The 24,011-nt window shown below is 42.2% G+C and overlaps 1 long non-coding RNA gene across 2 annotated transcripts in view; it reads right to left on the minus strand.

Moving 5' to 3' along the window:
• LOC112578837 overlaps positions 1-24,011 on the minus strand; it is a 44,415-nt gene that overhangs the window by 8,322 nt on the left and 12,082 nt on the right. The window contains exon 3 of one of the 2 annotated variants that reach the window (XR_006544629.2): positions 15,840-18,195. The exons of the other annotated variant lie outside the window; for it this stretch is intronic. This is a non-coding gene — a long non-coding RNA (uncharacterized LOC112578837). Of the gene's footprint in view, positions 1-15,839; positions 18,196-24,011 lie in introns of those variants that run through there. 2 annotated transcript variants of the gene reach the window in all.

Here is a 24,011-nt window from a genome sequence, read left to right on the forward strand (position 1 = left end):
AACTTAGGACACACCAGGACTGTATGTTTTTTTCTAAATGTTTATTAGAGTATAGTTGCTTTACAATGTTGTGTTGTTTTCTACAGCACAGCAAACTGAACCAGTCATGTGTGTACATGCTGCTGCTGCTGCTAAGTCACTTCAGTTGTGTCCGACTCTGTGTGACCCCATAGACGGCAGCCCACCAGGCTCCCCCGTCCCTGGGATTCTCCAGCCAAGAACACTGGAGTGGGTTGCCATTTCCTTCTCCAATGCATGAAAGTGAAAAGTGAAGTCGCTCAGTCGTGTCCGACTCTTAGCGACCCCATGGACTGCAGCCTACCAGGCTCCTCCATCCATGGGATTTTCCGGGCAACAGTACTGGAGTGGGGTGCCATGGCCTTCTCCCATGTGTGTACATAGATCCCCTCTTTTTTGGATTTCCTTCCCATTTAGGTCACCACAGAGCACTGAGTAGAGTTCCCCATGCTATACAGTAGGTTCTCATTATCTATTTTTTACATAGGGCTTCCTGGGTAGCTCAGTTGGTAAAGAATCCACCTGCAAAGCAAGAGACCCCAGTTTGATTACTGGGTTGGGAAGATCCCCCTAAGAAGAGATAGGCTACCCATTCCAGTACTCTTGGACTTACCTGGTGGCTTAGACTGTAAAGAATCCACCTGCAATGCCATATACCTGGGTCCGATTCCTGGGTTGGGAAGATCCCCTGGAGGAAGGTATGGCAACCTACTCTAGTATTCTTGCCTGGAGAATCCCCATGGACAGAGGAGCCTGGTGGGCTACAGTCCATGGGGTCACAAAGAGTCGGACACCACTGAGCGACTAAGCACAGCACAGCACACTGTGTATGTAGGACTATATGTTTTTTAATCTTCTTGAAATATTCAAACTGGTAACGTTCAGCTCTTATAATCATCCCCACGCATGTTAATATTGGGCTTCTTTGCTCTATGGTCAAAAGGAAATGGGAGATTTCTCTTTAACCTACAGTTGAGAGTTACACTGACATTTCAAAGGGCAGCTCAAATGCAGGAACCTTCAGGAAGGTAACCCACTGCTCCCTCACACCTAGAAATTCAAGCTTTTCTTACCTGTTTTAGCCCAAGGAGTGTCATGACACCCACCATTATTCCCAGTATGGAATCTGAGGATGAGTAAACTGGTCCAAGTAAGAACAGTTTTATTATATGAGACTGATTTTAAGGTTTGCAACAGCATTTAAGTTCTTTTAAAAATATTCATTAGTGCATGCTGTCTCAAGTCCAAACTCCCCCAAAAGAAGATTGTTCTCACAATGTTTCCAGCCCAACTTTCACAATATCAGAAGCCCTTCTAGAGCATATCCTGTTAAAATGCCAGTGTGAGATGGGGATGGTAGAAGGGAAGTTCAAGAGGGAGGGGATATATATAGACATACATTTTTGTACAGAAGACACTAACATAACATTGTAAAGCAATTATACTCCAATTTAAAAATAAATAAATAAAAGTACATCTTACAAAAGAAATAATCAAAATTTCAAAATAAATAGGTTGTTTTCCCAGAAAAAAAATAGTCCCATTTGTTCCATTCCACTAAGATTTGTTAAGCCCTTCTCTGCACAAAGCTTGCAGGGTCTCATAGGGTAACCAACGACCCGTGAATGAGACACTCCCATCCTTTTGGGTCTCAGCTTAGTGAGGAAAACTGACACACAAATAAGCGCTCGTATTCAAGGTAGGTGTCAAGATGTGTGGTCATTGGTGGGGTTCAGTCACGTTGAGGGGACAAAGAAGGCTTTGGAGGGAAGAGCAGAGGATGGAATTAAAGAAACAGATCTGACAGGTTATATGGAGGAAAGGAGAGTATTCCAAGAATAGAAGGAAGCTTGCACAGAAGTCCAGAAGAATGGAAGTAGAGAAGGTATTGAAACAACAGTGAGGAGAACTATAGGGTCAGACCTCATGGCTCCCAGGTGAAGGGGAGGAGCCTAAAGACAGAGGGATTTGGACACCAGGCACAGATGAAGAAGTGAAGACAGGCACACAAAGTTACAGGGAATGGACACCAGAGAGAAAAACTCCTCTTCTGAGGTCCAACGAAGCCCTTGCTTCCCAAAGAACTGTTTTGTCAACTTAGATCAATTTCATAACCTGACAGGGTCTTTCTTTTTCTAGGATGTGAATGAAGTGATAACCACTAAATTTTCTTCCTCAGGTGTAGAGAATTCTCCCAGTCTAGATTTGCACATCTTCCCCACATTAGGAAGCATCACCTGCTTTGAACAAACCCCAAAAGGCATGACTGAACACAGATATTTTACATGAAAGTCTTCAACTACACAATTCAATTCCAAGACTAGAACCCCATTCTCCGAAAGTTCAAACATGGAGTTTGAACATAAGCTCCTAGGTTTCTGAAGGCAGAAAACGGCAGGCACACAATCTCACAGCTCACATTTCTGATAAATTCAAAGATCTAATGAGAGTTCAATCCCCTCGCTCCATTTCCTCGGGTCAGCTTGCTATACTCCTGGCATGCAGAAAGTGCTGGGGGACTTTCCCAACTTGGTCATAAGTGTGCTCACGGCAGGAACAATAATGCAATATAATTATAATTCAGCCCTGCCAGTGTGCAAAATTTATTTAAAGGGTTATATCAAAGGGTTTCACAGCACATCGACTATCTTTGGATCACTTTCCAATGCTAGGTTTTTACAATTCTTTCTGCGGCTGACTCTCACAGTGATTTAGTTTAAAAGGAGAGGTAACTTTTTCCCCATTTCACAAATAAGAACTAATCTCCTATAACAAGGTGGATCAGCACTCTGCCGAGAGATTTGAGTACAGTGGTAACTCTTTTCAACAAACACAAAATTGATATTTATACATAGGTATGGGCCTGTCCTCTGGCTCTGCCCTTGGTCTCCTTCAGGCGCTCCTGCTTCTCTGCTCCCTCTTCCCTCCTTACACTGTAATCTACCCATGCAGTCTCCTCGGCAGGCATTGTGGTATCCAGTGTTGCTGCCTCCGTGCTGGACGCTGAAACCCTTATCCTAGATGCGAGATGTTCAGTTGCTGTTTAGTTGCTCAGTCATGTTTGACTCTTTGCAGCCCCATGGACTGTAGCCTGCCAGGCTCTCCTGTTCATGGGATTCTCCAGGCAAGAATATTGGAGTGGGTTGCAATATCTTTTTCCAGGGAGTCTTCCTGACCCAGAGATCGAACCCAAGTCTCCTGCATTGCAAGTGGATTCTTTACTGTCTGAGCTACCAGGGAAGCCTCTCTGTGCTGGGTCACATTATTTCCTCTGCCTGGAGGGCCCTTCCCCCCAACTAATACTTACTCATCTTCAAGACTGAATTTAAACATGCTTTTCTCCAAAAAAATCTCAAGCCACCTGACTGAGACTGTCAGCTGGCCTGTTTATAAATCTTGATACTTCCATTGCCTCATTATAAAGCACTTTCATTGCTGGTGTACCTGTCTGCTTTTTTGTCCAACTGTGACTGTCCCTAGGGCATGAGCTTGTGCATCCCTGTACCTGCAGCGGAGACCACAATGTCTGGCATGTGCCATTGACTCAGTCGTGTTTGTTAACTGTGTGATGTGGTGAAACCAGCTGAACTTCAAATCATCTGGTTGACCCCAGCTGAGCTACCCTACTCCTAACTGGATTGCTTTGTTACCTCTTTTCCTGGAATATTTCTAGCCAATCAATTTATTTATCTGTTTTTCTGGGAACCATTGTTAATTAGGCCTATATTATCAGAGACATCCTTTTCCTTGTTATTATCAACTACCCCATGATAATAACAATAACCCCTTGTTATTATCAAGTACCCCATGTGCCCATGCTTGTTTTTCCTCACCTCTGTGTCCCCAGAAACCTAGCAGAGTGTCTGGAATATAATAGGTACTCCGTAGTTCCTGAATGAATGAATGCCCACTCACTCCACTGCCCATTTTTATAGGTAAAACTAAAACAAAGAGAGACTTCCCTGGCCACCGCAATGGCTCACACACCACAACAAAGAGTAACCCTACTGCCTCAACTAGAGAAAGTCCACTCACAGCAATGAAGACCCAGAGCAGCCAAATAAATAAATAAGTAAATTAAAAAAAAACACACACTAAAATAAAGAATTAGTCTTCTATTTGGCTCAAGATAAGCATCCACAGCAAAGCCAAAAATAGAGGCATTTATTTAATTCCCACACACTGAAGAAGGGGGGGAAATGCCTATAAAAATAAATCCTGTGAATGCTTTAATTTTCTGGCAAAGTCCAAAGACACACGAGTGAGCTGGAACACTGCAGGATGAAGAATGCCCGCATCTCCACAAGGTCACAGCAACATCTGCATCATGTTAGAACTGTGTTGTGGTGGGGTTGTGATGAACTAAACTGAAGTGTTGCAACTGAGATTAATTGACCATTTTCTCCAACAAAGTGCTGTAAGTGCTACAAAAGCCTGTACAAAATGACCACATGATCAGAGTTCCACAAGGAAACTCTTACTGCAGAAGGCAGGATTGTAATCAAGTCCTGAACTGAAATAAACTTCATCGTAATGCTCTGCACAATTTCTAAATGGTAATGGGGTCGTTTTAGAGGTTAATAATAATAAGGGCTGGATTTCTTGGCTCTGGGAAGTTTCCAGAGGACTGTGAATGAACCCAAAGCATGTCTCCATTATCACAAAATTGACGTGCGTGGGTCATGCAGCAGTAAGTTCATGATGAATTAATTCTGAAAGCAAACATCTCAGCAAGGAAGGAGGGAGATCAGATAATCACTGCTCACCTTGTGTCCTTTTCTAAAGAAAGACAACACAAGCAACGGAGCTTCCTACTGTGCGAGTCCACCAAGGGCAAGACCAAGGACACTGAACGTGGGGTCAGTTCAGTCTGAGATCTGAAATTCCCACAGTCAGTGTCTGTTTCTAGAATGGGCTCATGTTCCAAAGTACCATAAATGCCTATCGTATCACTGGCCCTGGCAGACAGGCTCCTAGCATAGAAACGAAGGAGGAAACAATGGATTCTACCTTTTCCTGCAACTACACCACCATTCAGAGCCCTATGCCTTGCATTCTGTAACTGCAGACAAAGATGATTTAATCAAACTTTACTTCTACTCGTGGTGTTGGAGAAGACTCTTGAGAGTCCCTTGGGCTGCAAGGACATCCAACCAGTCCATCCTAAAGGAGATCAGTCCTGGGTGTTCATTGCAAGGACTGATGTTGAAGCTGAAACTCCAATATTTGGCCACCTGATGTGAAGAGCTGACTCACTTGAAAAGACCCTGATGCTGGGAAAGATTGAGGGCAGGAAGAGAAGAGGACGATAGAGGATGAAATGGTTGGATGGCATCATCGACTCCATGGACATGGGTTTGGGTGAACTCCGGGAGGCCAATGGACAGGGAGGCCTAGCGTGCTGCAGTTCATGGGGTCCAAAAAGTTGGACACGACTGAACGACTGGACTGAACTGAACTGATGGAGAAAAAACTCCTTAAAAGGGTTCCTTTGATGGGAAATAATAGAAATCTGACACAGAGTAGCTACAACAATTAAGCGTTTTGCTAATTATTATATTTTTTTAAGAAGGGGAGGGAGGAGGGACCTCCCTGGCTGTCCAGTGGTTAAAAATCCAAGCTTCCATTTTCCATAGGTTTGATTCCTGACCTGAGAAGTAAGATCGCATATGTTGGGTATGGTGCAGTCAGAAAAAATTTCAGAAGTAAGGAGGCTACCACGTGGATCCAGCTGCTGAACAATAATGTCTACTGTCTGCTGCTTTACATTGCCACATTTTTTCCACCTTTAGCTTTGGCTGTTTCTGCTTTGTACGGGTCCTGGTGTTCTCAAGGCAAGAATACTAGAGTGGTTTGCTAGTCCCTCCTCCAGAGGATGAGACAGTTGGATGGCATCACCGACTCAACGGCCACAAACCTGAACAAACTCCAAGAGATGGTGAAGGGCAAGGAGGCCTGGCACACTGCAGTCCTTGGGGTCTGAAAGAGTCAGACACCACTGGCAACTGAACACCAACAAAAGTATTGGCTGTATTCCTCGATGGTAGTAGTGACAGGCATCATCTCCAAGAACAACAGTCTAGAGAAAAGAAGGAAAAATACCTCCTTCCTGGCTTTGTTAGGGGAAAGAAAACCTTTCCTGGAGGTTTCCTCAACAGCCTGACTTTCACGTGTCATTTTCTCTATTGGTTCAGAGGCTGCTGTGGTCTGAATGCTTGTGTGCCCCCAAACTCATGTTAAATCCTAAGGTCCATTATGATGGTTTTAGGAGGTGAGACCTTTGGGAGGCCCTTAGGATGGGATTCCCTTAGGATTGGGCTTCCCTGGTGGCTCAGATGGTAAAGCGTCTGCCTGCAATGCAGGAGATCCAGGTTCGATCCCTGGGTCTGGAAGATCCCCTGGAGAAGGAAATGGCAACCCACTCCAGTACTCTTGCCTGGAAAATTCCATGGACAGAGGAGCCTAGTCGGCTACAGTTCATGGTGTCGCAAAGAGTCAGACATGACTGAGCAACTTCACTTCACTGTAGGATGGAATTAGTGCTTTTCTACAAGAGGCTCCAGAGAGCTCCCCAGCGCCCTGCCACCACAAGTGGGAAAGTCTGCTACAGAGAAGAGGGCCCTCACCCCACTAGGCTAGCACTCTGATCTCAGAGCTCCAGCCTCCACAACTATGAAAAATAAATTTCTGTTGTTTAGGAGGCACGTGGACTGTGGTATTTTGTGAAAGCAACTCAATCAAAGACATAGGCATTCTCTCAACTAGGAAAACAAATCTGATGAGCCCAGAGGTACTTTCTGAGGCTGTTTTGGGTGATGATTGGGAAAGATTGAGGGCAGAAGGAGAAGAGGGCAGTCAGAGGATGAGATGGCTGGATGGCATCACTGATGCAATGGTCATAAATGTGGGCAAACTCCAGGAGATAGTGAGAGACAGGGAGGCCTGGCGTGCTGCAGTCCATGGGGTAACAAAGAGTTGGACACAACTGGATGACTGAACAACAACACTGGGTGATGAAAGGTCACCCAAAATGACCAGTAAGGAAAAGCATTGCTTCCCCACCTGGCATTTCAGTGCAGGGACCTTGAAACCCTAGGGCAGGACAGACCTACAGATGGAAGGCATCAGGTCCCTGGAAGTCTTTGCTTGCCAGAAGCACCTACATGGAACAGTTCCCTCAGTGAGAAACTTCTAGTCGGCTCTGCTACTGAAAGGAACTATCTGTTGCTGTGGCTAATGACAGGGGCTTTCCTGGTGCCTCAGACAGTCAAGAGTCTTCCCGCAATGCAGGAGACTTGGGTTCAATTCCTGGGTCAGAAAGTTCCTCTTGAGAAGGAAATGGCAGCCCACTCCAGTATTCTTGCCTGGAGAATCCCATGGACAGAGAAGATCGGCACACTACAGTCCATGGGGCTGCAAAGACTCAGACACGACTGAGCGACTACCACAACCATGACAACAACAATGCAGCTTGCAGGGTCTTAGTTACCCGATCAGGGATTGAACCCCAGGCCCAGGCAGTCAAAGTGCCAAGTCCTAACTACTGGACCACCAGGGAAATCCCTAAGATGTTTGCGAAGGACTTTTGAAACAACACGAATTTATTAAGAACTGCTGCTACTGCTAAGTCACTTCAGTCGTGTCCGACTCTGTGCAACCCCATGGACTGCAGCCCACCAGCATCCCCTGTCCCTGGGGGAACTCATATTCGGGAATCATGGTTCTAGAGAAAGCACTCTATGTCAATTATAGCCAATGTACCCTAAAGAGTCTATAGTGGGTTTAACATCTGTTTCTAGTTCTCTCTGGAAAGAGCCTGTGAGATCTCTCCAGAGTGACTGAGAACTGAGTCCATGTTCTATGATCTCTCTAAAATAGCTGCTTCTTGATTCAGGCAGCCTGGTACATGATCTTGGGCTGGACAGGTGCCCGAGCTCCATGTGGGCTTGATGGCATCATTTCAGATTTTCTACAGGAGCCTCCACTCTCCTCTGATTGTTTGTTGTTGTTCAGTTGCTAAGTTTTGTCTGACTTTTTATGACCCCACAGACTGCCGCACACCAGGCTCCTCTGTCCTCCACTATCTCCTACAATTTGCTCAAATTCATGTCTATGGAGTTGGTAATGCTACCCAACCATCTCATCCTCTGCCACCCCCTTCTCCTTTTGCCTTCACTCTCTCCCAGCACCAGGGTCTTTTCTAATGAGTCCACACTTCGCATCCAGTTGCCAAAGTATTGGAGTCTCAGCTTCATCCTCAGTCCTTCCAATGAATATTCACAGTTTATTTCCTTTAGGATTGACTAGTCTCCTCTGATACCCCTGCAAAATTCTGAGCCCATGTTGCTGCAGCTGAGTGTTTCTCTAGTTGGAGAACTAATGTTGATGTGTCCATGTCCCATCCATCAAATAAGATTCTACTCTGCAGTAATTGGCAGGGGACGGAGCTGGTAGAGGAATCATGGTGTGGGGTGGTTAACATCTTTCTACAGAGAAGACTTGTTTCAAGGTGGAATCTAAAACCAATCCTCCAATTTTGGTAGCACTGACCCATCAAAGATTCTCAAGCTATAGCAATACTCGCAGTGGTTATTATTTATTCACACCCTGTCCAGTGTTTTCTGTTTTATGATTGCATGGGGGAAAAAAGAATCTTTTCTCTATACCCTAGTTTATATGTAGATGAAAATTGAATAAGGCAAACAAATTGAATAAGGAGTTCAGGTCATTCATTTTGAAGAAAATTCATTTTGAAAATTGAGCTAAAACATTCAAGGACATTTTCCTCAGTTTTTGTGAGACTGTATTCCAAGCAGAGGGTTTTCCAGGTGGCATTAGTGGTAAAGAACCTCCCCCCTGGCCAATGCAGAGACCTTAGAAAGGCAGGTTCGATCCCTGGGTCGGGAAGATCCCCTGAAGGAGGGCACGGCAACCCGCTCCAGTACTCTTGCCTGAAGAATCCCATGGACAGAGGAGCCTGGTAGGCTGCAGTCCATGGGGTCACTAAGAGTCGGACATAACTGGGCGGCTTCACTTTCACTTTTCACTTTCATGCATTGGAGAAGGAAATGACAACCCACTCCAGTGTTCTTGCCTGGAGAATCCCAGGGACGGGGGAGCCTGGTGGCCCTCAGTCCATAGAGTCACAAAGAATCAGACACAGCTGAAGTGACAGCGCAGCACATTCCAAGCAGGACAGGCACAAGTGGCTTTAAACATTTCTGAAGCACTAGGGTGAATGAAAATTCTTCAAAGCAAAATAAGTGTATTATTCCTCCTTTTATTCTATCCCTGTATCAAAACTAAGAGTTGAAGAGGAGTAAAGGGGAGAGGGTTATCCAAATGCATTAAATTTTATCCAGTTGATTGATGAAAGCTATGTGAAACAGGTAGAGCTTTAGGAGTACAGGTAAGGACACAAAGAAAACCAAGAACACCAAGGTTGAAGGTGGGCTGAGAGTGAGATGTCCTGGACCAGGCAAAGCTCAGAGATGCAACTGAGTGAACAGATAGAAAAGTCCATTTTCTTTTCCCTCACCCATTTAATCAGAAGCTTGGATTCAAAGCTAGACACAAGGATCTTTTTTTCTGAGTCTACAAAATCTATCTTATGCCACAATGCTGATTCTAACCACATTTTGCCACAAACTGTTTATCGCTTTAGCAACAGTAAGACATAGATTTTCTACTAACCTGTCATTATTCAACTAGCTCATGCCTCTTTCCTAAGGCTGAAAAAGAAAATGATAGTCATATCCATTTCTGAAAAATTCAAGAGTGAGACTGATTGAGGGGGGAAAAAAGCAAAGAACTTATGTTTGCTTTGGAACTTAGGTTCCAAAAGGAATCCTGACAGGGAAAGAAATTAATTTGTAGCAACAATACAAGCTCAAGGAAAGAACAAAGATTTTAAGCAAAAAGATCTGTATCTTTTTGGTCTACCATTTGGGGCAAAAGATCTTAAGTACCTCACCACCCTCAGAAGTTCTCCTTATTTGCCATCTTCATCCCACTTTTAAAGAATAGGTCAGGAGGACTTTGCTGGTGGTCCAGCAAAGGCTAAGTCTTTGGCTTCCAGTGCAGGGAGTTTGGGTTCAATCCCTGGTCGGGGAATTAAGATCCCACATACCTCGTAGCCAAAAAAAACAAAACATGAACCAGAGACAATGCTGTAACAAATTCAATAAAGACTTTAAAAATGGTCCAGTCCAGGTTCGATGCATGATACTGGATGCTTGGGGCTGGTGCACTGGGACGACCCAGAGGGATGGAATGGGGAGGGAGGAGGAAGGGGGGTTCGGGATGGGGAACACATGTATACCTGTGGCGGATTCATTTTGATATTTGGCAAAACTAGTATAGTTATGTAAAGTCTAAAAATAAAATAAAATTAAAAAAATATAAAAAATAAAAAATAAAGTAGATCAGTATGCGATGCCCATGGAGGCAGAGGAAGTTCACCCACTTTCTTAAGAATGAACTTGGATTCTGTATCACCAGGACAGATCTGTGATTTGGTATCTTCCTTCTACAATACTTTGACCACCTGATGTGAAGAGCCGACTCGTTGGAAAAGACTGATGCTGGGAGAGATTGAAGGCAGGAGGAAAAAGGAATGACAGAAGACAAGATTCATGTCCAATTCAATGGACATGAATTTGAGCAAACTGCAGGAAGACAGTGAAGGACAGGGGAGCCTAGCTGCAGTCCATGGGGTTGCAAAGAGGTGGACACGACTCAGCTCCACAATGAACTTTTCATTCCTGGAAAGATGTTCCTCTGTCAGAGAAAATGCCTAGCTGTGATCTCCAGAACACTTTTTAACTACTGGATTTTAACTGAGGGAAAAAATTAAACAAGGTTATAGGACCTTGCTTAATTTGACCAAGTTGTTTGTATGATGTACACTTTTTTTCTGGGTAAAGTCTTGCCCTTCTGGGTAAAGTCTTGCCCTTGGTCTATATGTTAAGAATTTGATTGTTAGAACAGATTCTCAATGTATCTTTGAAAGCACAAGTCCATCCCCTTAAGCAAAATAGATGCAAATATGCACGAAGGTTCATTTTTATCTTACAAACTGAAATATATTCTTGTTTTTCACAAGACTTTGTGAAGGCTGGACCACTTCCTTCAAAAATCATCCGGGTGCAGTAAATGGGGTTAATACACTGATTCCATTGTGTTTCTAATTCCATCAGCAACTTTATATGTACAAGACCTGTGGTTCATGGCATAAAACTTTGCCTATAGTTTTCTACTTCTACACAATTATTAAATATGTAGCCTCAAAACATGCAGACGTATAATACTGAATGGAGAGAAGAAAAATGTAGTTAGAATTTTTGCAAAACTTCTGAGGAAGAAAAAAAAAAGGTTTATCTTAATAGCTTCTGCATATTAGAATTCACTGCATCTTCAGAGCAAATATTTATGGAAACATAATCAAGACTTTTTCAAACTTCCTGCTTCCTTTTCAACATTCTCTTTCAATGTTGTCATAATAAATGTAGCATTACGTTCATTTTTCCACCTTGCCTTTTATTTTAAAACCATCTGAATGGCCATAGAGCAAAATCAGATTGATATTGTTGAATTTTGATACTTGTGAGTTTGAATAAAAGTTCAGTAAGAACTGCAAAAAGCAGGCACTTTGTGGATTCTAATTACAGGAAATACTGTAAAACAAGGCACAGAAACTGAGCAAAATCTCAAGATTTTGAGCAACAAACTGAGCAACAATCACAAGATTGTTCAGATTGCTTTAGCAGTTAGTCTAAGCACATGAAGAAAAAAGTCTGTAATAAGAGCACAGGCTGACAAATATAAGATTTACGGAAGACAAATACTAAGAGCAGCAAGAATTTGTCAACTCTTTCTAATACAGAAAGAATTCCCTTCATAAGAGACCAATGATTATATTTCCAGCAGGGTTTTGTTTGTTTTGTGTGTGTGCTCAGTTGCCCAGTTGTGTCCGACTCCTTGCAACCCCATGGACTCTAGACCATCAGGCTCCTCTGTCCAGGGAATTTCCCAGGCAAGAATACTGGAGTTGGGTGCCATTTCCTCCTCCAAGGGATCTTCCAGACCCAGGAATTGAACCCTCATCTCTTGTATCTCCTGCACTAGCAGGCAGAATTTATACCACTGTGCCACCTGGGAAGCCCTTTGTTTGTTTAAAATATTGCAATTCCTTGTTAATTTCTGTCAAAGCTGTTACGCTCTCACCATGTTAACTACTCTACTCCTTGCCTTTTCCTTAGAATCCATAAAATAATAATATTATCATTTAAAGAAGAGGAAAATAAGTTAATGGAAGTTGAGAACAAGAGAGATAGGAAAGGAAACCAGAAGGGGGAGAAACTCGAATCTTCATGACTCCATATAATGAAACTTTGATCCTTGATTTAATTTGCTCGGCTATTATGATAGTAAGTGATCCATTGAATCCTGCACAATCAACCTAAAATGACCATTTTGTGATTGATGCATACATTAATAGCTGATCTGACTGACCATATTGATGGGCCCTGGAGAAATATTAATAGCACCTGAACTGAAAAAAGACCAAAGCTTAGGTATTATGAGTCTATAAGGAATACTCAGTTTCACTTGGCAACATTAAATGGAAAAAGAGTATTATTAAGAGGACCAGCAATCAAGCAAATGAACATTTAGAATTATGACTTCTCTCGCCAATCGCTTAACTCCTTCCCTCCCTTCACAAATACGGAAATTGTATACAGAATGAGCAATCAACTTGGCCCTTAAAGACCTTCTATTGCTCCTTAAAGGATGTTCCAATACCAACTATAGACAAAATATTTCTTTGCAGTTAGAGATTTAACAACCCTAACTCAGGATCCTCCTGTTTCTCTAGATTTAATATTCTTCATATTTAGTTTGTGCATATGTGTGAAGTCACTTGGAGTAGGCAATGGCACCCCACTCCAGCACTCTTGCCTGGAAAATCCCATAGACAAAGGAGCCTGGTAGGCTGTAGTCCATGGGGTCGCTAAGAGTCGGACACGACTGAGCGTCTTCACTTTCACTTTTCACTTTTATGCATTGGAGAAGGAAATGGCAACCCACTCCAGTGTTCTTGCTTAGAGAATCCCAGGGACGGGGGAGCCTGGTGGGCTGCTGTCTATAGGGTCGCAGACTCAGACACTACTGAAGCGACTTAGCAGCAGCAGCAGCAGCTAAGTCACTTGTCGTGTCAGACTCTTTTGCAACCCTATGGCCTGTAGCCCACCAAGCTCCTCTGTCCATAGGATTCTCCAGGCAATAATACTAGAATGGGTTGCCATGCCCTCCTCTAGGGGATCTTCCTGACCCAGGAACTGAGCCCATATCTCTTATGTCTCCTTCTTTGGCAATCGGGTTCTTTACCACTAGTGCCACCTGGGAAGCCCATTTAATTTGTAAATTGACCCAATTTCTTGAGTTCTCACACCCATGCTTTCTTCCAACTCCAAGGGATTCTTTCTAGCTTTCATCTTCCCTTGTCTATACCAGTGGTTCTCAATCAGGGTAATTGCACGCCCCAGAGGACCTTAGACAAAGTCTGGAGATACTCCTTATTGTCATAACACTGGGGAGGTGGGGTGTCACTACTGGTATCTACAGGTTAGAGCCCAAGGATGCTGGCCGTGTGTCCTATGCGGCACATGTAACAGTCCAAAGAAGGAAATCTGCTGCTGCAGCTGCTAAGTCGCTTCAGTCGTGTCTGACTCCGTGCGACCCCATAGACGGCAGCCCACCAGGCTCCCCCGTCCCTGGGATTCTCCAGGCAAGAACACTGGAATGGGTTGTCATTTCCTTCTCCAATGCATGAAAGTGAATAGTGAAAGTGAAGTCGCTCAGTCGTGTCCGACTCTTAGCGACCCCATGGACTGCAGCCAACCAGGCTCCTCCGTCCATGGGATTTTCCAGGCAAGAGTACTGGAGTGGGGTGCCATTGCCTTCTCCAAGAAGGAAATCGGGACTTTCTATAAAGCTTCATGGCCCATGGTCACTGAAACACCTAAGCCCCATGAGTGCCCAGTCCACCACCTCCTCAGGAACTGGCTGCCTCCTGAACATCTGGGGTGACCTTCCACTCTGAGGGCAGGAACAAGAAAACCCCACCAAGTAGCCTCACCTTCAAGAGGCTGACTTGACACATCATGTGTGATCCCGTCCCGCTGTCCCACACTGTCTCATGGCAATGCCTGAGTAGGAACAAGGCCGTGGGAGGCCAGGGATCCAGCCAAAATCAAAGATTTTTGTTTTTGAAAGGGAGAGTGAATGCAGGGGGCTATGATCAGTTTCTAAAGACCCAAGCTGTCTTCTAGTATTTACTACTTTAAACACATATCTATGAATATCCTCATGGCCTCATAACTTTCTTTCCTAAACGCTTACAGGATGTTTTTCTTTGTCTTCAGTGTTTAACATAGTCAGGATGATCTCTGGGAATGGGTCTGCCTTAATGTTACATTTTCTGTATATTCTTCTTCATTATGATTAGCATAGGGTATTGAATGTAGTTCTCTGTGCTCTACAGTAGGACCTTGTTGTTTATCCATTCTATACATAAAAGCTTACATCTGCTAACCCCAACCGCTCACTCCATCCTCCCCCAAACCCCTCCCCCTTGGCAACCACCTGTCTGTTCTCTATGTCCAGGATTGTTTCATAGATAGGTTCATTTGTGTCATATTTTATTTTATTTATTTTATTTTTTTGCTTTCTTTTTTTTTAATTTTATTTTATTTTTAAACTTTACATAATTGTATTAGTTTTGCCAAATATCAAAATGAATCCGCCACAGGCATACATGGGGAACACATTTGTGTCATATTTTAGATTTCATGTGTTAAGTGACATCATGTCTGCATTAATTTTACCTTGATCATTTTAAATATTTTCATTGAAGGATTCCTTTAGATCAAGAAAACTTTCTTCAGTGTTTTCTTTTTTAATGTAATTTTTTAAATTGAAGTGTACTTAATTTACAATGCTGTGTTAGTTTCAGGTATACAGCAAAGTGATTCAGTTGTATATGTATTCCATATTCTTTTCCATGATAGATGATTATACAATATTGAATATAGTTCCCTGTGCTATACAGTATTTCCTTCTTGTTTATTGTTTTATATATAATAGTGTGTATGTGTTAATCCCAAACTCCTAATTTATCTGGTGTTTTCTAATTATTTATATAAATTTGTCCTGTTCTATTAGCAAGCCTATTGCTCTTACACTGACTGCATCCTGATACATACCCTCCATAATTATTGTTTTCACTCATAGTTTCATCTTTTTATCTTTTTCCTTTCTGTTTTCTAATGATTCTTCAAGTTTGCTTTCTGTGACACTGATTCGGCTTTCTTCACTAGCAAGCTATTCACCCAGTTCATGGAATTCCTCGTTTCTTGTAATAATTCTTTAGCAGAAAAATGCAGTCACTTCAAAAATTAATCAGAAAAGTATAACTGCATACTTTTTCCATGTTTCTTTCCTTCTTAGGGAGATCTCTGCTTGCCTGTTATTATTGAACATTGCCAAATAGAAGTCAAGTTTGGCAGTGTTCCAAATTCACAAAGCAACTGCTGGTCCAAAGTTAAAGAAAAGAAAAAGGAAATTGAGTCAGAATAAACTGGTTTATTGCAGGTGGAGATGGGGAGGAGGTCTGGGGTTTTCTATCTTCTGCTGTGGTTTGAAGATGGATTGTTTTTGTTTAGTCGTTAAGTCATGTCCGACTCTTTGCAACCCCATGGACTGTAGTCCCCCAGGCTCCTCTGTCCATGGGATTTCCCAGGGAAAATACTGGAGTGGGTTGCCATTTCCTCCTCCAAGGAGTCTTCCTGATCCAGGGATTGAACCCACATCTCTTGCATTGGCAAGTGGATTTTTTACCACTGAGCCTCCTGGGAAGCCCCTTAAAGGCAGATACCTTGCCTTTAATCCTGGCTTCCTTGCAGAGTGCAGCCTAGCATAATCACAGCAGAAAGTGTCACCTCCTGAAATAGTTGGATCCCCAAAGGAAGATTTCTCCACACCCAGGTCTCTGTTTCATGTGGCTGCCATGTTAGGACCAAGCGACAGAGCCTAAAAAACCATAAGGATCCCAAGGCTACTGGTTCACAGAGGCCAGGAGGCACCAAAGAAGACCTGTCAACCCCTTTCCACTAACCACCTGCACCCAGGAAGGCTACCTTCACCTTTCAGCTGCAGGCTTTAGCCCTCAATGTTCATGGGCACAACTCTGACTTAGAGCCATGGCATAGTTCTCCTAGACATAGGGCCATTATTTTGTCCTTATTTTTCCCCCCTCATTCTAAAATCCATTAGCAGGTACTTAGAAATTTCTCTGGGTTTCTGGTATGTGTGTCAATCAAACGGATTGACAGCAAGGGCAGAGAGCTGGAGAGGATGGGAGAGAGGGGAGGATTGATTCTTTCAAAGAGTATTTATGTCGGGGGAAGCATATATGTATATCTATGTCTCCGCATTGGCCATTAACCCAAATGCCCTGCCTTGCTACTTAACAATATCCAAGTGTCCCCGAACTGCCATCTACAATTGTATCAGGCACTAGCTGTTCAACTGCACCCCCATCTGCAGCCCCTCCCTGAAGCATTCCCACCAGTGTTTCATAGTTTCTGGTCCCCAGGCACACGTCAGCCCGGGAGAACCCACTCTGTGCAGTTTCCCCATCACTGCTCCTCAGGCCACGGGCCCACGGCTCTCCCAACCAAGACCAGACGCAATGAAATGCCTTGTCTGGCTCTTTACTGAGCCAAGCTGGTGTGTTTTTTCCCCCTAATGTTAAAACCAGGTTCCAAACGATCCAAAATAAGCAATTGGCTGTCATTAGATATTTCCCTCGTACCACAGAAAGAATTCACACACCATACCTATACCAACAGGAATCCAGAAACATCTCAACCCAAACAGCCCGTCACTCTTCGGAAAGGCTATTCCCGCTCCTGCCGGTCACTCGTGAATTCCTTTAGTTATTCAGAAATTGAACAGCTTTGAGACCTTTGAGTCCCTGTTATAGTGCAGAGTCAAGGATTGTGTTACAAGTGCAAAAATTAATCATAGCAATTAGGCAGGAAAGGAGGTGTCAGGCCAGCTCCTAGTTCCTGGAGCAGAGTTAGGTTACCGCTCGGGGATTATGGAGAATGTTGTTGTAGTCAGTTTTTTTAAGGCTGGATTGGGAGCTCGGGGTGCCTACATTTTTAATTTAAATCCTGAGCTGCTTTACTCTCTACAGCAACAAAAACTACTATTTTATTCTGCATGAGGGTCACTTAGCTCTTTTTTATGTTGCATTTCTTAATCATCTTCCATCGGTCATTCCTAATCATAAAATGGGCTCAACCTACACCAATCCAAAATGTTTTTAATCACTTTACAAGGTGGACCATGCTTTTACCTAAGCACATTCTCTTCTTTCACTTCTAGAAAGGCTCTAGCTGTGCAACCAGGTGCTAAACTATTCAGGAAGTGCAACTGAAGTTCAGCGGAGAAAGAAGTCCCAGGGGTGCTGTCGTGGAAACGCTTTATGAAGAATTCAGGCCTTGAGTGAGACTCAGAAAGATAAGTGGGCTACAGAGAGGTGGTCGGGAAGGAGGAGAAACTGGGGTTGGAGGAACAGCACAGACAAAGTCATGGGAATCAAGCAATTACATGAAACAGACGCAAGACGCTGCTCCAGACTCCGTCGGATAAACAAAGAGAAAAAAAAATCTGTCTTTAAGGAGTATGAAACTGGTTGTAAAAACACACACAGAATCAGCAATGCATTTCAGAATGAGAGGTGGCTGTAAAGAACAGCTCTGCCATGGGGCTGCTGAGAGCAGAGATGTGGACATCAGTGTGACCCAGGCCAGAGAGGTCAGTATGTGGGGGTCTGCGGGGCACAGGGTGCAAGAAGAGGAAGAGAGCTGGAAGTCAACCATGAAGCCACACAAAGGAAGTGACAGGGTGGCACTTAAGATTGGCACAGTTACTTCAGTTCCATTATTTCCATTTCCACAGCCACACTGTGCATGCTCTGTCACTCAGTCGTGTCCTACTGTTTGTGACTCCGTGGACTGTAGCCTGCCAGGCTCCCCTGTCCATGAGATTTCCCAGGCAAGAGTACTCGAGTAGTTGCCATTTCCTTCTCCAGAAAGTACAACCACACTGTAAGAAAGATTGAATGAATGAATATTAAACCAATTTAGAAGAAAGTGTACAAGGAATTCAAAACACAGATTTATCAAGACCACTACCACTAGTTTCCTTGATTTGAAGAGCAGTGTTCTTTCTACTCTTGCTTAGTTCTGAGGGTGATGGCAATTATGGAGGACTTTCTGTCTGGCTGAGCCATTACCCTAGGGTTTCAATAGCAGGACACAGACATGAGAAATGTGGGACCAAATTAAATTGATCACAATGAAGCAAAATGAAGAGGAAAGGCATAAACGCGATGAAAGAATCAGTAAGACTCAAGGGCTAGGCACTTTTGCCTTCATGGACCTCTTCTTTCATGCTTTACCACATAAAACATACACATTATGTGAATATAATTATACATTATATACATTTTATAATATACACACATTATATGAATATGATGACGTCATTGATATAAAGATGACTATATATAAGTATCAGGCTTCCCAGTTGGCACTAATAGTAAAGAATCTGCCTGCCAATGCAGGAGATGCAGGTCCGATCCCTGGGTTGGACAGATCCCCTGGAGGAGGGCGTAGCAACCCACTCCAGCATTCTTGCTTTGAGAATCCCATGGACAGAGGAGCCCCTCAGGCTATAGTCCATAGGGTCACAAAGAGATACAACTTAAGTGACTTAGCATTTACACAGTACAGCACATATAAGTATTATTTATTAGAAAAGAATTTTTATCTAATTTTTTCTTCATATTTTAAAAGAAGTTGAAATATTTTCGTGGGCCTCCAAAACTATTATAAGTCCTAGGCATTGTGCTTACTGTGCCTAACAGATAAAGCAATCTTGATTGATGGGCAGAAGGGAAGATAAGAGTCTTAAATGATGGGAAAATTTCTAACAAGAATGAAGAAGTTAAGAAGTGAATTCATTTTGATATTTGGCAAAACTAATACAATTATGTAAAGTTTAAAAATAAAATAAAATTAAAAAAAATAAAGTGGTATCATCTGCACATCTGAAAAAATAAATAAATAAATAAATAAATAAATAAAAAGCAGAGACATTACTTTGCCAAAAAAAAAAAAAAGAAGTGAAACTAACTCAAAGAGGAAGACAAACAATTTTGATTTTTGTACTTGTGGAACTTGAATTGGCTAAAGCATTCTGATGAAGACAGCCAGTAAATCATGTGCACTGTAGCACCTCGATTCATGCATATTTGAAAATCAATAGCTTAAAGATGTTACTGAAAATGGTGAAAAGTGAACAATCTTCCCAAGGAAGTTAACTATAGAAGGAGGTGCTAGAAACTAATATAAAAGGCTCTGGGATGTCCCACAGTTAAAGAGATACTAAAGGAAGAGGAAGGTGCAGTACTAAAAGAAATAGTGGATTCTTGTTCTCCTGAGAGAAGTTGTTTGTCCTGTGATTGGGACCATGGCTGTATTTTGTTTTCAAAAGGGAATCCTGCTTAAAAGTGGCATAATATTGACAGTGAAGATGAAGACAGCAGCAGCTACATCTTTTTCATCCTTTCTTCCTGTGTCCTTCACTCTAAATACTGAGTACACGTGCGCACACACACACACACACACACACACACATCACACAGAAACACTCCCCCGAACATAAGCTTCCCACATCATGGAACTTTTCTAAATATTTCCATCCAAAGACATCTTCTGAATAAAGATACATGGACTCAACTGAAGGAAACAACTAGCAACTCAGCCACCTGAGGTAAGCAGAGTAACTCAGTAAAGCACAAACACAGCTCAGCACCTTATGGTCAATGCATGAGCAGATGGAAAATACAGAGCTTTTTCTTTCATTTCAAGAAAACTTTCCTTGTTGGATGAACTACCAGCTCCACTGTGTGCAGCCATCACAATCGTGATCTCTGGTTCTGTTGAAAGCAGTGGAGATGATGGAAGCCAAACATACAATTTACTATGAAAGGTTTGTTTTCTGTACTAACATTTCCTTAAAGAAAATTACCACTGATGAGCCTTGCGACACATCTCTCCTGGGACTGTAGATTCTAGGTATTTTGGTGCAATTGCAGAAACCTACTCAGAAACAGATGGATCTGTGAATGATTGATGGATGAACAGGGAGGTGGTTGTTTAAGGTCAGTCATCTGAATCATGTCTTGGGAGAGTTCCCATGAAGTTACATAGGATGAAAATCTGGGCCAGTATTCACATGCCTGATTATTGAAGTCAGAACAGCTGCATTTATTTCAACATTCCCAGCCTCACACATACATACATGCCAGTGAAGCTTAGAGGTTAAAATGTAAGAGGAAAATCACAAGTGGGATAATAAGAAAATGGAACTGAAAAACTACCCTGGAAAAACCAATACATGCCTCAGCTAGGCTGGAATATAAAACTGAAAAATTACTAAGATATGGTACAGAGGAGAAAAAGAAGGAGAAATGTGAGAGGTTGTGAAATGTGGAGGAAAAAAAATAAGAAACTCTAAAGTGCATTTAATTAGAGTCTTAGTAAAAAAGAGTGAGGGTGTAGAGTATAGGAATTACATAGGAGATAATATCTCAAATTTTCCAGAAGCAGTTAAAAATCATTAAATGACACAAAATGTAAACACAAGATATATTAAACAAGTCAACAAAACAAAAACAATAATTCTTCAAAATATTGTTAAATTGAAGAACAACATTTAGAAAAAGAGAAAAGATATTAGCATCCTAAGAGAAAATTTGAATCACAAAGAACAGTGAGACAGACAGCAGACTTCCCAGCAGCAACAGTGGGAGATAAACAGGAGTGGAATATCTTCAAAATGGTGAAACATTTTCTGTCAGTAGAGAACCACAAAACTCTCCTGCAAGAATAAAATAATCCTCAAAACATTTTCAGATTTTAAAAGACCTGGAAAACCTTTAATGGAAGAGCTTTAGGAAGAAAAGAAATGATTCCAGAAGAAAAAGATATGGTATGAAAACAAATGGATGGCAAAGAAATTGGTAAACGTGTATAAAACTAAACATGAGAAATATAAATATAAAAAATAACATTGGTAACACCTAACTTGTGAGGTTGAAAAAATAGATGAATCTCAAAGACTGGGCAGTAATAGCAAAGGGACATGTAAGGGATTAGAAGACCTTATATTCTTCCAAAGAATGAAGAAAGTTAATGCTATACTTTACACTTTACGTAACTTCAAAGGAATCCAACAAGTAATAAGAATAAAATTTAATTTCCACACAGTGGGAGATGAAATGAAATGGAGTGCGGGGCAGAGAATATAAAAGACAGCAAGAAGGAAGCAGGTGAATGAAGCATAATGAAAGCAAGACAAGCGAGAACCAATAAAATGGTAGTAAAAAATGCAAAGCTGAATAGACACAAACTCAGCAGTTAAGAGACATGAGACAATTACAATCTCTTTGGACAAATGGAATCTAGTCACAGTTAATAAACAAAAAAAATGAGGTCCAGAGAGCAGATGGTCTATTACTAAAAATGAGTATATGCATCACTAATATTGATGCTAAAAGCAGGCAGAGAAGAGCAGGGGTGGGAGCAATGCAGTGGCAGCATTTGCATTGGCAGTGATTTGATGATTTGACCTCAAACTTCTGCTCAATATCTATGTGATCCTGGGCAAATAATTAGCCTGCATTTATTTTCTAAAGCAATAGAATTGAGATAGGAGTGGTACCTATTCATAGGAGCCTATGAAATAAAAGATGTAAACTTCTCTTGACAGTGCCTGGCACAGAGGACAGACACAGAGAAATTATTAGTGTAGACTGGAAGGGCTACGGAGGGTTTTATACTATGAAAAACCCTTGAATTTGAGGAATGGGTGAGTGGAATTAAGGATGGTTAACAGTAAGAAGGACAGAAAATAGAAAAACTGAGCCAAGACAAAGAGACAAAACTAGGAAGATGAGATGCACCTGGCCTGGGTGGGACTCAGACGAACTGAATGGGGAATCTGGGCCCCTCGGCATCCCACTTCCTCCTGCCTCTCCCGTCCCTCCAGGATGTCTTGCTGGAAGTCAATGGTTACCAGGAGAAAACATCTGTATCTGAAGACAGCTGGATGTGCATTCATCTCATTAAAATTTTTTTCCAGAGTTTGGGCTTTAATGTTGTGTGTCACCAGTAATGTCATGAGAAATTCAGAGAGAAAAATGTGGTCTATGCAATTAGTAGCCCTCAGGCAGTAAAGCTTCTGTTTCAGACAGTGTCAAAACACTGCAAGATCCAGCAAGGCAGAGCCAACTGCCAGAGCAGATGCCTAAACTCACACTGTTCCTGGCTACACAACGCGCGCACATTCCTACACACATACACAAGCATGCACACACTGAAACAGTGCACGCATGCACACACATGCAAACTGTACCACCTCACATGTGTTCGCACATGCCATGCATGCGTGCACACACATGGGTGATCACATATATGCATGCCAATCATATGCCATACACATGCACTGCTAAGTTGCTTCAGTCGTGTCCGACTCTGTGCGACCCCAGAGATGACAGCCCACCAGGCTCCCCTGTCCCTGGGATTCTCCAGGCAAGAACACTGGAGTGGGTTGCCATTTCCTTCTCCAATGCAGGAAAGTGAAAAGTGAAAGTGAAGTCGCTCAGTAGTGTCCGACTCTTAGTGACCCCATGGACTGCAGCCTACCAGGCTCCTCTGTCCATGGGATTTTCCAGGCAAGAGTACTGGAGTGGGGTGCCATTGCCTTCTCCTACACATGCACAGGTATAATCATATGAATGGTCACACACAATGCAAAAACAAATGCCATATACAAGTACACATAATCCTCACATATACAAATATGCACACATGCATACTGCACATCCATACACACACTGCACATGTACAAACACACCTATTAGCAAAATAATTAACTGAACATAGCAATTAACAACCCAATGTCCTTATATGTAACTTTAACTTTATATTTATATTCTTTGCACTCTTCCCAATTTTGAATCATGAAAACTAGCCTGATGGATGTGAAATTTATTTTAGGAATAATTAAGTGTATTCTTAAGGGCTCACATTATTCAAATAGGTTTCCACACTTGAATTTAATGAATTCATCTATGTACCTTGAGACTACAATGATTATAATTTTATAACTATAAAATTCTCTCTCTCCAAACAGACAGTGAAATGTTTTATTTCATTATTATATTCTACTTACAGCCAAATTATAGCTATATAATAAAAAACATATTTCTGTGTAGGCCATTGAATACTATTAAATTTGAATAGGAAACCTTTGGCACAAAGAATCCAACACTTGTAGAACAGACCACAACAGCTTTCTGAATTATCTGCTTGTCTTTATGCCAAAATACAGCAATTCCCTGTCTTTTCTAGTATTTTCCCAACTCAGTCATGAGTCTAAAATAGTTGCACTTTCACCACTTCCCTTGGTAGCAGAGCAGAAAACAAAGCTGCATATAGATTTTGCTATAATTTACCCTCGACTCAGTGGGGGAAAACTTGCTCCAGTGTGTGTCTGCCTGCGTATCCATGTCTGTGTGTGTGTGTCTGTCTGCATGTATATTTATATGTCTGTGTGTGTGTCTCTCTGTCTCTGGGTCCGTGCATCCGTATGTTTGTGTGTGTTACAACAGATCAGCTACCTCAAGAAATTATACAATCTCTGCATTTTGCATTTCAGCTTCTACACTAAATAACACAGTTTATAAAGTGTTTGGGGGGTTGTATCTTTTATCAGAAGACTTTCTCTCAATGAAAAGTGAAAGTGACAGCCACTCAGTCCTGTCAGACTCTTTGCAACTCCATGGACTGTAG

This window comes from Bubalus bubalis, chromosome 14 (genome assembly GCF_019923935.1).
Source record: "Bubalus bubalis isolate 160015118507 breed Murrah chromosome 14, NDDB_SH_1, whole genome shotgun sequence".
NCBI lineage: Eukaryota > Metazoa > Chordata > Mammalia > Artiodactyla > Bovidae > Bubalus > Bubalus bubalis.